General features: G+C 42.0%; 1 protein-coding gene across 4 annotated transcripts in view; it reads right to left on the bottom strand.

The window, feature by feature from the left end:
* CHD6 (chromodomain helicase DNA binding protein 6) overlaps positions 1-14,282 on the bottom strand; it is a 216,602-nt gene extending 202,320 nt beyond the window's left edge. For 2 of the 4 annotated variants that reach the window (XR_010132270.1, XM_055372997.2), the window contains exon 1: positions 14,024-14,229. The gene's annotated coding sequence lies outside the window, so the exon portion shown is untranslated. Of the gene's footprint in view, positions 1-14,023 lie in introns of all 4 variants that reach the window. The other 2 variants (XM_055372994.2, XM_055372996.2) reach the window with 2 other exon arrangements.
* Positions 14,283-14,753: the final 471 nt, after the last annotated feature.

The following is a 14,753-nucleotide window of genomic DNA, read 5'->3' on the forward strand; positions in this document are numbered from 1 at the left end:
GCCCAGGAAGGAGTATAAAACTAGAAGGACATAAGACCAATAAGATATGACTGAGGAATAAAGATTAGAGGAGTCCTTAATAGTTTTTTAAAAATTAAAACCCCAGGAACTACATAATGACTGGTCATGAAAATCAGTGGTCCTCAAGGAATAGCAGAAGATTCCTAACTCTTCAGGTTGCAGATGTCTTAGAGTTGGCTATGAAAATCATTTCCTAGTCTCATTAATACTATCACAATTTCTTAACTAAGCATGTGGGTGACTCAAATGGCCTTAATCCTAAAACGGAAAATAACTGTCCAGATAAAGCCTCTCCGAGTCTCAGGAAGATTTGAACAAACACGTCTGTACTGGATGTGAGGTTCCACTTTAGAACTCTGCCACCCATCTTCTCTAAGAAGACCAATTCCCCACCTGTGGTGGGGAGCACAGAAAGAGGTAAGCAGGGAAGAAGGCTCAGGAAGCTGGGCCACACCATTTTCCAAGGGTTTTCATTTCCATTTCTGGAATCCTCGGACTACCAGGTCAAACTAATTGATACTGAAAGGTATGGGCACATGACAACGTAATACAATGCAGGATCCTTGACTGGATCCTAATGGGGGACAGGGAGTTGGGGGTGGGGAGGCTACAAGTGACATTTTCATGGGAAAATTTTAAAAAGGACTGCATATTGGGTTTTACATCAAGTTTCCTGAGTGATATAATTACACTGTGATTATTCTATGTAGGAGAATGCCTTTTTCCTTAGGATAAATATGTAAAGTATTTACGGGTGAAGCATTACAGTGTCTGCAAGTAACTCTCAAATGGTATTGTCACAAAAAAATCATATATAGAGAGACAGAAAGTTATAAAGCAAATTTGTCAAAATGTTAATAACAGGTGGTTCTAGGTGAAGGGGAGATGGGTGCTCATGGTATTGTTCTCATACCTGTCTGTAGGTTTGATACTTTTCAAGATAGAAAGGACTATAAATCCTTTAAGTATAAAAAATGTTTTTAATTTCTACAGGTTCCAACTCCCTTCCATTAGAATGGAGAACAAAGAGTTGACTCAAAAATGCCTCAAAACATTCTTTAATACTATTCCCATTCACAAATAAAGAAATTTATTTGCCAAAGAGAAACTGAATTTCAAGTGCACAAACCAAGTCAGCCTCTATACCACACCGAGTTCCTGAGTTATTATATAAATTAACACAAGTTAGATGTTATTTTTAACATAAACCTTCCATATGTTGTTGGATACTTTACCTGAATTCTTTATTTTAAAGGGTGTATTAGTACTAAGGAGTTTTACACAAATGCCAAGGGTTAATGGAAAATTTACATATTTATGCTAATGTGGATAAACCACATGTAAGACTTATTGTGTAAGACTTACTGTTTTAACTAGTAAATTTTAATTTTAATCAGAACTATTAGTAAAATTGACAAAAAAAAAATTTTATCTCTATCTACTCTCCTTCCTAAAGAAGATTCTATTTAATAACAAAAAGGAAAGAAGTGAAATGAAAATATCCAAAGTACTCAAGTATGAATACTTGACCAAAGGAAAACTGACTTTAATGCAGGCAAATAGTTTTTGAGAAGCTACTATGTACAAACCTCTATGAGGAATTCAAGGTACAAAGAATGGGCCATGCACCCATGAGGACCACAATTTTGTAGGAAAAGACAAACATTTAGAACACTGAAGGAAAAGAATAATGGTTGACTCTGTCTCACCTTGTCCCAGCTGCTAATGCCTCAATTCAAAGACTTATCTCGGCCGGGCGTAGTGGCTTATGCCTGTAATCCCAGCACTTCGGGAGGCTGAGGCAGGCGAATCACGAGGTCTGGAGTTTGAAACCAGCCTGGCCAATATGGTGAAACCCCATCTCTACTAAAAATACAAAAAACTGGCCAGGTGTGGTAGCTCATGTCTGTAATCCCAGCACTTTGGGAGGCCGAGGCGGGCAGATCACAAGGTCAGGAGATCGAGACCACCCTGGCTAACACGGTGAAACCCCGTCTCTACTAAAAAACAAAAACAAAATTAGCCAGGCGTGGTGGCAGGTGCCTGTAGTTCCAGCTACTCAGGAGGCTGAGGCGGGAGAATGGCGTGAACCCGGGAGGTGGAGTTTGCAGTGAGCCGAGATCGTGCCACTGCACTCCCGCCTGGGCAACGGAGCGAGACTCTGTCTCAAAAAAACAAAATTAGCTGGGTGTGGTGGCAGGTGCCTGTAATCTCAGCTACTCAGGAGGCTGAGGCAGGAGAATCACTTGAATCCAGGAGGTGGAGGTCGCAGTGAGCAGAGATCGCACCACTGCACTTCAGCCTGGGCAACAGAGCGAGACTCCATCTCAAAAAAAAAAAAAAAAAAAAAAGACTTATCTCCTAGTCAGTCCACTGCAATAGCCTCTGAATTCCTTACTCCATCAGACCCCTCTAAAAGAGTAGTTCTCAAACTCAGATACGCACTGGAATCACCTGGGAAATTATCAAAAATCCAGTATCTGGGCCTCTCCTTCAGAAAATCTGATTTTACTGTTTGTAGCCTGGGTACTGGTATTTTTATAAGCTCTTCAGGTGATTCTAATACACAACAAAGTTTGAGCACCACTCAACCAACCTCTGCTGCCGGAGTATAGAGTACAAACCACTTTCCTGCATTAAAACCTCTGATGACTCCTCACTGCCAACACAAACCCAAACAACTCACCATGATCTTTAAGGCCTTTCTCAACAACTCCAACCTATCCCTCCTCCAGCCCCTCACCTACCAGTACTCCATGGCTCTCCACCATACTCCAGCCAGAATGAACTTATCATTTGCCTCTGAGCCCCCAGCAACACATTTCTTATGCATAAAAGGCTCTCCAAACTCACGAACACTAATCTCAGTCTCTGATTATCAAACTCCAAATCAATTTTCAAGTACCCATTTAAAAGGTCTTCCTTTCAAAAGCCTTAACCTACTCCCCTGGCTTAACGGTTGATCCTTCTTCTTGAGTCTTAACAAAATTTGGACATAGCTCTAATCTGACATTGATCATGATGCTTGTAGTGGCAGTTTACCTTTCTGTCTCTTCTAACACAAAGTGCATTCCACAAAGGGAGAGATCATGTGCATTCCCAGGGCACGTGAATGACTGAAACACAATGAATTTTCAATAACTGTTTGCTAAATAAATGGGCATCACACACTTGTGGAATAAATGAATAATATAAGAAAAGACAAAGGCAATTCAATATGAAATGCCCAATTAGTTACAGAGGGAAAATCTAACTCAAGAAGTGCTGTGGGGAGAGAGATTGCTTCAAGCTGATATGGAAAGAGAAGGCTCCATGAAGACACGGGTCTTGCTCTCAAGTCTCATGGAAGGAAAATATCTGGATGGGCCAAGAGGGAGGGGCAGAAAACAATAAGCATGGGAAACAGTACAAAAGTAGACCATTCTACAGGAAAAAAAAAAAAAAAAAAAAAAAACACCTCATTAAAAAAGCTCAGTGCTTTAAAGCAAAGGTTTACTTGCTTACACTATGTAATCATTACATATTTCTTTAAAAAGAAAAGGTATCTGCCTAGAAGGGACACACATCACTTCCACTGAAATGTCAATATCCAAAGCAAGTTACACAGCCATGCCCAATTTCAAGGTGTGAGAGAGAATGTAACCCTACCATGTGTCCTTAAGGAAGAGAACCAGAATACTGGAGTCCTAATGACCACACGATGAAAGAGTCTAGCACCATACCTGGCACATAGTAAGCACTCAGTGAATGACAGCTATTATTATCATGATTACTGAGGGATCTGAGGAAAAAATCTATCCTAATAACCCTAAGTCATATAAGCACATGTGAAAAACATCTTATGCACATTATTTAAAATAAAGCAAAGGTTAATTTACAAGCATTTTACCGTGATAAAAAGGAGGGATATGCCAAAAAGTTTCCATTAAGCAAAAAAATAGTAAACAAGATTTACCAAAATAGTACAACAAGCATTTTACCACGATATGAGAGAGGGATGTGCCAAAACGTTTCTAGTAAAGAAGAGCTATTAAAATACCCATTCTTACTAATTTAAGACATGTAATATTTCACTGATAGTATCTTTATTATTTTAGAGAACATTAAGAAAATTATGGAGCCTTTCACATGTTCACTCCTAATCTCAGAGCACACCTATCCCATATTTCCCCCATGAATTTTTAAGGGAAATTCTCCTACTTGGGTTTTCAGGACCCTAATCCTTGGAGGTTAAGGGAAAAGTCCTATACGGCAAAATGAAAATTGAATTCTAATCAAGGCTTGACCACAGATCAGCTCTGTGACCTCACAAATATTTACATGACTAGGACCCCATCCCATTATGAATAATGAAAATGGGTAGATGTCTTCAGAAGTACCTTCTAACTCTACTCTTCTGCAACCCCGACAAGATAGAAAGTAGCTTTGCTTTCAGAGAATCTAGTAATGATGGTGACCTGTGTAAGACCTGATAACACTTAAATCTGCCACAACCACACTCATAAGGGCAACAACAAAACTTAGTTCAAGAGTAAATATGCAACACAGTCAAGAACACACAGGGAGAGCTCTGCTACATGAAATGCTGCAGACACAAAGTGCAGATAAAAATGGACAGAGTGTGGTTATTTTGTGTGTAGATTACGAAATCACAATATTTTAGTAACATCTCATACAGCATTCCAAGGACAAGTGGCAGTGATGAGAACAAACCTGAAGTAAGGAACCTCCAAACCTTTTAAGCTTAGGATCTGTCCAACTATCAGATCTAAATTTCAGCGCACTGGGCTTTCCACTTCTTTAAAACCCTACAGCAAGAATTCAAATACATGCCCAGAGAGCTGGGTGCAGTGGCATGTCTGTAGTCCCAGCTACTCAGGAGGCTGAGGCAGGAGGATCATTTGAGCCCATGAGTCTAGCCTGGGCAATGTAAGAGACCCAGTTTCTATAAAACAAAAACAAAAACAAAATACATGCCCAGAGATCTAGAACTTGACATCCTTAGAAGAAAGTCAGACAAAAAAGCCAAAGCAGCAAGTTACAAAATGTTGTGCCCCATAATCAGTGACACTTGTGTCAAACAGAAGCACCTGCTCAGACAACCTACCGCCAGTCACTGCTTTGTGAGTATACAACCACCCTTACAACAGAATTAATGAGAAAACAGTGCTGATCTGTAATGAACACCAAGGAGAAACTATATAGCATTAACTCATGCCATAAACAAAACAGACACTGCTGCATTATAAATTTTGCTACACTGGCAGCCCTATCCGTGATTTTTAAGGAACCTTCCAATTCTAATGTTCTGTGAGTCTATAAACCACATAGGACACCCGTTACTGTCTCTCATGCTTCAAGAGTCACTGCCTAAATGACTAACAATTTCCTGCTTGAAAATCTAAAACCTAGTAAATATATCTAATAAAACTGCTGTATGATTAGACTCACTTTGTTATGACTGGACAGCATTTTTAAAGCTACAACTCTACATGTGGATCTGTGTTTACTTTTTTTTTCTTTTTTTGAGACGGAGTCTCACTCTGCCACCAAGGCTGGAGGGCAGTGGCATGACCTTGGCTCGCTGCAACCTCCGCCTCCCGGGTTTAAGCGATTCTCCTGCCTCAGCCTCCCACGTAGCTGGGATTACAGGCATCTGCCACCATGCTTGGCTAATTTTTGTATTTTTAGGAGAGTCAGGATTTCACCATGTTGGCCAGGCTGGTCTTGAACTCCTGACATCAAGTGATCTGCCCACCTCACCTCCCAAAGTGTTGGGATTACAGGCATAAGCCATTGGTGCCCGGCCTATGTTTATTTCTACAGTAATTTCCTTCTTCTTGTCAATCACAACATAATTTTCAATTTTGCAATAGATTTTGATGAATATACTACAATCAATCTTATCATTGATTTTTAGGAGTTTAAAATTTGTATTCCCCATTTACAAGTAGATGGGGAGAGGAGACGGAGAAGAATATGCAACCCTGAATGAACCAAAGAAATTGCTTCTATTAACAAATCAATTTTTAAATATATTGGAAAGGGAGGAGAGGATAAGACTCAGTCTTTCAAGGGAGGCTTGGTAAATGTTATTTTGAAAAAACAAGATTCCCTTTATAAAGTTAATTGATAGGCCGGGTGCGGTAGCTCACGCCCGTAATCCCAGCACTTTGGGAGGCCGAGGCGGGCAGAACACAAGCTCAGGAGATCGAGACCATCCTGGCTAACACGGTGAAACCCCGTCTCTACTAAAAATACAAAAAATTAGCTGGGTGTGGTTGCAGGCACCTGTAGTCCCAGCTACTCTGGAGGCTGAGGCAGGAGAATGGCCTGAACCCGGGAGGCAGAGCTTGCAGTGAGCTGAGATCGCGCCACTGCACTCCAGCCTGGGTGACAGAGCGAGACTCCGTCTCAAAAAATAAATAAATAAATAAATAAATAAATAAATACATAAAGTTAATTGAGAGATAAACCTGAAATACTTTGTATGGTAAAAATATCCATTACTGGTCTAAAGTAATGGGAACCCCTATATCAGTAGTTTGTATTGAGAACAGGAGAACTACAGTGTTATACTTAAAAGCTGCCTATCTTCAATCTTAGTATGAAAGAAAAAAGCTTCAAAAGTCATGTTGAAAGACATCATGCATGTTAGTAATAGACAGGAAGGGTCATAAGTCCCCGCTGGAACAGCTGCCTTGCTTTTTGTAAAGCCTTACAAGACACATCTAAATTTATTCTCTGATCTTACTATTTTCTGAACATTCAAATCAACTTTCAGATAAAAATAAAGAGGCAAATATAAATAGATAAATAACTATCAATTTTTATTATACGGCTTGCTTAGACTCATTTTAGGTTAAAGGACAATCTTGTTTCCTATTATATTTTCCTTCACAGACACAGAAAAAAATACACCTTTGCTCCAAAAACGGTAGAAATGCTAAAGGGTCTAGAGCTGTGCTGTCCAGTACTGGTACGACTGGCCATGTGTGGCTATTTAAATTTAAGCTAATATTAAATAAAATCTAAAATTCTCATCCTCACTCATACTAGCCACATCTTAAGGGCTTGAAAACCATCAGTGGCCAGTAGTTCCCGTGCAGATATTGGACACCTCCATCGTAACAGGAGGTTCTACTGAACAGTGCTGATCTAGAACAACGTTTCTCAAATTTTGATGTGCACAAAATCATCAGCATAGCTTGTTAAAACACAGACTCCTGGGAACCCTAGGTGGTCTATTTCAGTAGGTCTGGAATGGGGCCCAAAAACTTGCATTTCTTTTTTTTTTTTTGAGACAGAGTCTCACTCTGTCACCCGGGCTGGAGTGCGATGGCGTGATCTCAGTTCACTGGATCTCAGTTCACTGCAACCTCCGCCTCCCCGGTTCAAGCGATTCTCCTGCCTCAGCCTCTGGTGTAGCTGGGATTACAAGCACATGCCGCCATGCTTGGCTAATTTTTGTATTTTTAGTAGAGACAGGGTTTCACAATGCTGGCCAGGCTGGTCTTGAATTCCTGACCTCAGGTGATCCACCTGCCTCGGCCTCCCAAAGTGCTGGGATTACAGGTGTGAGCCACCGCACCTGGCAAAACTTGCATTTCTAACATGCTCCAAAGTAATGCTGAAGTTTCCCAACACTTTGATTAGTGAAGAAGTAGTTTTTGGTTTTGCTCTTTCCCAATCTATGGCCAAGACTTTCATAAAACACCAGAAAAATGAATTTCCAGGAAAAAATAAAAAAGGACTACAATTATAAACTGTTTTTATAATTAGATTCAACAAACCATTTTTCCAACCATCTGCTATAAAAGCATCTACATGCTTCTTTTCAAGTTCTGTACTCACCTTGTCAGACAGGTAAGCAGACCACAGACCTGCAGGAATCTGTGGACTACTTTCAGTAGCCTGATTCACAAGAGCTTATTTTTTTACATTTTTACACTTATCTTTCTGGAGCTGGTCATTAATGACCTCTTTCATATCCTCTATCATTTCCTCAATGCATTTTTACAACTCAAGGCAAAACTGTTAATTCCATTAAGCAAAATACCCCTAAATCCCTTAAGTGATATTATACCAGGTTTGCTTAAAGAAGCAATCTAATGGTGTCATCACTTACAATGTGATCTGATTCTATCACAGGATCAACAATAATGATGGCTTAACTTTTTCATGCAAGACCATAGTTGAATTTAGACTGCCAGCAGTGCAAGAATTTCTAAGCCAAAATACACAATGAGCTATAATAAAGTCTCTGTGTTAAATTATGTAAAATTCTTTCCGTAAATAAAATCTATGATCTAGACTTAGCTTACCAGACATAATCCTTCAAAGTATTTCTTAGAATACTGATGGTTTTTCTTGGACCCAAAGTAGAGTCCAGATATATTTCTTTACTCATATACACTTAAGGAAGGAACAAAGCAAATAATCAAGTCAATGCCCTTCGCAATCTGCCTAAAGCTTAGGTATTTTCCCTAATCTAATTATTATTATCTATTATTAAACAAAATAAACTGATTTTTTTTCTATTCAACTTCTGGTCTGGCCCAACAAAAAAAATCTCCAGAATAACTTTAAGTTTGACCACCTCCTAGAGTTACTCTCAGAATTTTTTCGTTACTCTAATATTGTTTTGGCAATTTGCTTGACTTATTAAGTAAATAATAAGGCTCTGAGAACTTTAATATAAAATCCTTTTTATATAGTAACACCTGGTTTTATATGTATGTTCTCTGTAGAATTTTTAGCAGTCTAAAAATAAGCTTTTATGTTCAACTACACATTATTTTAAGGAAGAACTCCACTAAAAGTTAGCACTAATGGAAGTTGCAAAGCATTTCATAAAAGTCTGGGGAATATAAAAAATGGAGGGCTTCTTTTAATTATTCTTCTTCAACGTAAGAAAGAAAAACCCTTTTCCTCCTAACATATTGAATGAAGCAATAGCAGAATTAGTAAGAAGCAGTATTCAAAGCAAGAAAATGTCAGGCGCATTTGCCATGGCCTCCCCTCTAGTCCCATCTGCAGAGGCAGATGTGTGAAAAAGAGAGGCTGAGGACCCTCTAAGAGTCTCCATGTCTCCCACTCCAACCTTTAACTCTATCAGGCTGCAAGGGCAAGGGCAACGAATGGCTTCCATGTGATCATGTGATCACAGCGAGGGAAGAATTTGGGGGATAACCCCAGGGAATGCCTGAATGCTGCCAGAGGGATGCAGTTCTTCCCCAAGCCCAGGCCAACTGATCAAGGCTGAGACTGCTAAAGGACAAAAAAGGTCCAAAGAAGTCAGCATCCAGGCAGAAGATTTTGTTCATGCAAAGCAGTTGTTCTAGAATGACCTAAATTAATGACCCTTAGTATTTTTTGTATGCTGGTGGAAAGGTATGGCGATAGGGGTATGAGAGGCACAGATCCGTTTGAGAATCATAAAGAACAATGGATTGTCCGCCTATAAAATACGCAGATGCAAACAAAAATTTGCATACTATTTTGGGGCGTTCACAGACCAGCCAAAGACTCCCTAGGGGTCCACAAACTGCAGGATAAAAAGCTTAAACCTTTAGGTAGGAACTAAAGATGTCTGTTACTACAGTAGCTGGAACTTTTAACCTGAAGCCAGGCTTTTACATAAAAACAATCTTAGAGTTTAAAAAAAAAAAAAATCTAAAACCAAAATACCTTGGTCACACAGTATATAAGAAAATCCAAAATATATTAAAAATTTAACTACTTGATAAAGAATAACATATTTGATCCATAAAATGCGATCAGTGACTATCCCTTATAAGTATCCTCAATAAAGGGGTAAAAAAATGGAAATCTCCCTTTACTTATTTAGAAAATTCAAATATGCATCCATCACTTTCTACTTATGTTTGGATTCCTGTCCTGGTTATCTTACAATTCTACTTCCCAGCATCCCGAAATTTTCAAATACTGTCTTAGTATATTAAACTCTTTTGAAATAGATAACAAAAGCACCATGGGAGTCCGTTGAAAACTTAGGTTTGTTCCTTGCTAAAATTTCTAAGTCCTTCATTATGACTATAAAGAAAAAAGGTTCATCAATTCAAAAAAAAAATCCTGATTCTTCAAAATAGGAGCTATTTAAGTTATATCATATACACCCCATTACAAATTCTAAAGGTTGCAAAACAGAACAGTGATGGCGAACAACATAATGAATAAATGTAAGAGGATGCACAGAATCACTATTTACTGACTATAAAAACCAACAAATACAGGTACTACAGGCAAAAATAAACATTTCTCTTTGGATTTTATGCAGATGATTTAGTTCAGAAACAGGGACAAGCATGGATATTTTAAAATAACTCCATTTTACTACCTTCAGGACTTTTATGGAAGTAACAGAATTTCTCATGAGGGTATCAACGCCTCCACAACATGAACCAAAGAAAAGAACATTTTGGCAAAGGAAAAAGTGACTGCGTTCTCCCTCTGCACTTCATGGTTATTACTGCACCAGGGTACACCTGAACTCCTAAGTGCCCCAGGAAGACCACTCCTACACCATGGAGACAAAAGGGGGGAAAAGGGTGTCCTCACTGTATTCCAACACTCCTCTTCAGTAACAAATTCCTGAAACGGAAAAGTAAAAATGGATGCACGTGTAGAACTTCGGGAAGGTGTGTTAGCTAACTAACCTAACACCATACCACTAAAATACAACAGTACACTTGAGCTTTTAAAAAAAATCTTTAGAGAGAACTATTGGTGAAAAGGACATGTACTGGATACAGATGATCAGGGTCAAATTCTGGCTCTATCACTGACTAGCTTTATGGCCTTTAATAAGTTACTTCATTTCTCTGAGCGGCAGCCCAGTCTCACGAAGTGGCTATGAAAGCAAAGATATTTTTCCCAACTCTGTAGCCCCAGTATCTGGCTGAGTACTGGACAAACACCAGGTATTCAATCAATGCTAGTTCTTTTTGCTCCACTCACAAGCATGTCACATTCCATTGCAAAAAAAAAAAAAAAAAAAAAAAAAAAAGTCCTCTAGGGAAGAGGTATCTCAGCTCTGGCTATCATTTTATGTATTTCAAAGAGTTTTCAATATAATAACCTGGTACAAGAGAATGCAGGCAATCCTATGGAATTCACTCTACCTTTCACTTGAATTAAACTAAAGCTCTGCATGAGCAATGAAGTATAAGAGAATCATTAAATATGTATTAAAAACAAAACTATTTCAAGCCTTCTTATACCAGGCGGGGAAAGGGGAAGGAGGGAAGGAGAGTACAGCCTCCTCAGTTGATACGGATATACTGTCATTGTCCTATACCAAAGATATTTCTGCAGGTAGAATCTTTGAATCCTTAAACTTGTTCAAAGAGATTCAGAACATGGGTGGTCCATGAGTGATCTCATTTAGTAATTACCAATTAAAGTCTTTCCATGAAAAACATAGGCACCTACAGGGAGAATCAAGCCTGATGTTGTGGAACCTCATGGTATAACACAGGAAGACATAACCACCAACTCTGCTTCGGGCAAAGCCATACTCAAGAAAATCAAAACATTTCTTCGAAACTTTTATAAACCAAGGAGCTCTCCAACACATAGTAGCCCAAGGGCCGCCTGTTGTTTCTGATAGGTTTTCTGCAATTTCACAGCAAAATCACAAATAAGATGTGGCTTCTAATGAGATACGATTCTGCTTCAGGTTTTCTTTGGTATTTGAAATATACAAAAAGTAAATCAATAAATACAAAAAACATAACTGCCAAAGGTTCTTCCAGAAATGCAGCAGTTAGTCGTATTTCTCCCACTTCACTTCTAACTTGTCTTTCAATTTTTGTGTGGTTTGCCTTAACTAATACACTGATGAGTTCAGAGAACTTCCCCAACTACATGAATAATAAATTATAAAAATTATAAAGATATAGAATATTTAAAAGTTGTAAAAATGATCATATTGAAAGAGTTTGCAGTGCTATTAAATGTAACAGAAGAGCTAAATGTGAAAAGCAAAGAAATAGCTGCAGAATAAAAAACGTGACTCCAGGAAGACTGTGATACCACACTGAAGCACAACTCAATTTCGCAACAGATCTAGATTTACTTCGCCCATGGCCAGATTACACCAAGAACAGTACTATGGTCTGGTTACTATTAGAGAGACTCCAAAGCAAACAAAACGGTGGGGAAAGATGTGTGCAGGATAGCTTTTAGTCACCCACTAATCAAGAAAAATGTTTAAATTCAAAAGAACTTATAATTCATCTATGAAATCTGCCCTGGAACAAAAAGAACTCCAAAATTAATAATCTTACCACTCCGCATTTTCCCAAGGCCTTTGGTTATAAAGATGCATTGCTTATATGAAACCACCTGCTCTGCTTGGCATAAATCATGTTACTTGAGGATTCATGCCTAATCATTTTATCATACACAGATCTCAAATCTTCTTTCTGTTGCCAGAGAGCCATAAAGTTCACAAAAACTCTCTCTCTGAGGTTGCCAACCTGATTTTCCAATTTGGCTTACAGTCATACTCGACTGTGCCATGAAATCAATGGGACAAACCCCCAGTAAGTTACACAGCTCACATCAGCCTAGGGAGTAAAACCGAGTGGTCTGCCCCGGTTTTTTTTCCCCAAACGCCATAAACATATTTCCACAAAGTACATCGAAATTGGGGGCCCATTGGGATGGTACTCTTACATACCATCTGGGAAACAATAATCAAATTTCAGGCAATATTTCAGACATCCTGAAAACTGTAAATATTTAAAATGTGTATTTTCTGTGTTCGTGGATCTGCCACCAGAAACGAGGAGTTTTCAGGGGGTGGGAAATAAGGCACACACATAGCCCCAGAGAGATGCTCAGAGATGCCAAGGATTCACCAGAAACCTTGGCCAGATTACTAATGGTCCATAAACCCTAATTTGGAGAACAGGGGCCTACGAGCTCAAAATTGAATTATACTGCCTTATTAGATCCCACACGACTGAAACCACAGTCACATTAGTCATAACTGGAACTAGGAATACTTTATGTACACAAATATAAAGTGCCTGCTTATGCATTTTTAATTGTATCAAATAAAACTGAAGCTGCAAACAAACTCAAATTTCAATTATCTCACTAGTGAGGGGATTTCCTAATAACGCCTTTAAAAAAAACCAAGTAGCTGCCAACCCTCTGCACATCCGATAGGCATGTCCCTGGAAATCTGGGCGCAACGGACTCCGTTACTTCTCAACAGCGAAAAAAATAAATACCTTGAAGAGGACAGATAGATCTTTTTTTAAAGCTCCGACATGCGATCTAATAATGCACAAAACTTAGCAGCGGGGTTGCAGGACCCCTCCAGGGCTACAATTTTCGGGGCGAGTGCGCGCTAGTGCGTAAGAAGGGGGCGGAGGGGGTGCGCGATCCGAGGCCGCGCAGGGGCCCCCGCCCCCTCCCGGAACAGCAGCCTGGCACCAGCCCACCCTCCTCCACCCCTGCAAACAGACGCAGGACGCGAATAGAGCAACTTCTCCGCGGGGGCGGCGGCGGGAATAGCGGTCACCCCCGCCCCGCCCCAGCGCGGCTGGGCCCGGGGGTCCCACCGCGCCCGCCCCGGGGGGGGCCTCGGCACGCCCCGCCCCCGCCCGCCAGGCCCGCGGCCGGGGTCTGCCCGGACCCCCGCCCCTGCGCGCGGCCCGCAGCGGCGCACTCCCAAGGACGGCCGCCCGGCCCGAGCGAAAGCGGGAGCGGGAGCAGGAGCCTGGCGTGGCAGAGGCCGCCCCTCTCCCCAGGCCGCAGGCCGCCGCCTGCCCTCCGCCAGGCCGCCCGCCCGCCGGCCCCGCTCGGACCCCAGCCCGGCCGGGCCTGGACGCCGCCGCAGCCCCTCATCCCGGCTCCATTCATAGGGGCACCCTAACCCGGCCGGCGGGGCGGGGCCGGGGACCCGCGGACAAGGCCGGTCCGCCGAGGCCAGGGAGGAAAATAAAAAGTTAAGAGAAGAACTTACCTAAAATGGCTCCTGCAGCAGCCAAAATACAAACAGCTATTATTTGGTGAAGTTTAGCTCAGACACCCTGCAAGGACACCCTAACCCATCTCGGGCCCGCCTTCCCTGTCGCGCCATTGGGCTTCGCCGGTCCAAAACACAGACCCATTGGTCATCCCGGCTGCCGCTCAGACAGAAGCCCATTTCAAGCTTGCTTGCAGGGGCGAGTGATGGGCTCGCTCCATTGTGCTCGTATTTGCATGGATGTGATCGCGGCCTTGATTGGCCGGCGCTGAGACCGCCCCGCCCCCTGCCTCGTGCCCCCCGCCTTGGAGACGCCGCTGCGCGCGGCCCCGCCCCCCCGGGACTAGCGGCGGGGCCACGGGGGCGGGGCGGGGCCGGGGTCCCGCGGGCCGAGGGGGCGGGGCGGGGTCCTGCACGCAGCAGATCGCAGGCAGGGGGCGGGGACCTGGCGCGCGCGGGCGCCGGCGGGGATTCAGCGCGCAGGTGGAGGTCTGTCAGGTAGCTGGCTAGTGATCTGGAAGACCCGGGGCTGGCGTCTCCGGGGGTGGGAGAGGATGTGTTTGGGGTCCCGCGACACAGGGGTTCCGCAGGGGCCGAGGCCACGCGGGCAGATGCAAGGAGAAGCGAGGGACCCGCAGGTCAGGAAAAGAAGATCCTGAGTGGCCAAGCGAACGGAGCAGCCTCCACCCGCGTCTTCTGCCGCTCAGCCCGGCTCCCTGGTACTCCT

Source organism: Gorilla gorilla, chromosome 21 (assembly GCF_029281585.2).
Source record: "Gorilla gorilla gorilla isolate KB3781 chromosome 21, NHGRI_mGorGor1-v2.1_pri, whole genome shotgun sequence".
Taxonomy (NCBI): Eukaryota; Metazoa; Chordata; class Mammalia; order Primates; family Hominidae; genus Gorilla; species Gorilla gorilla.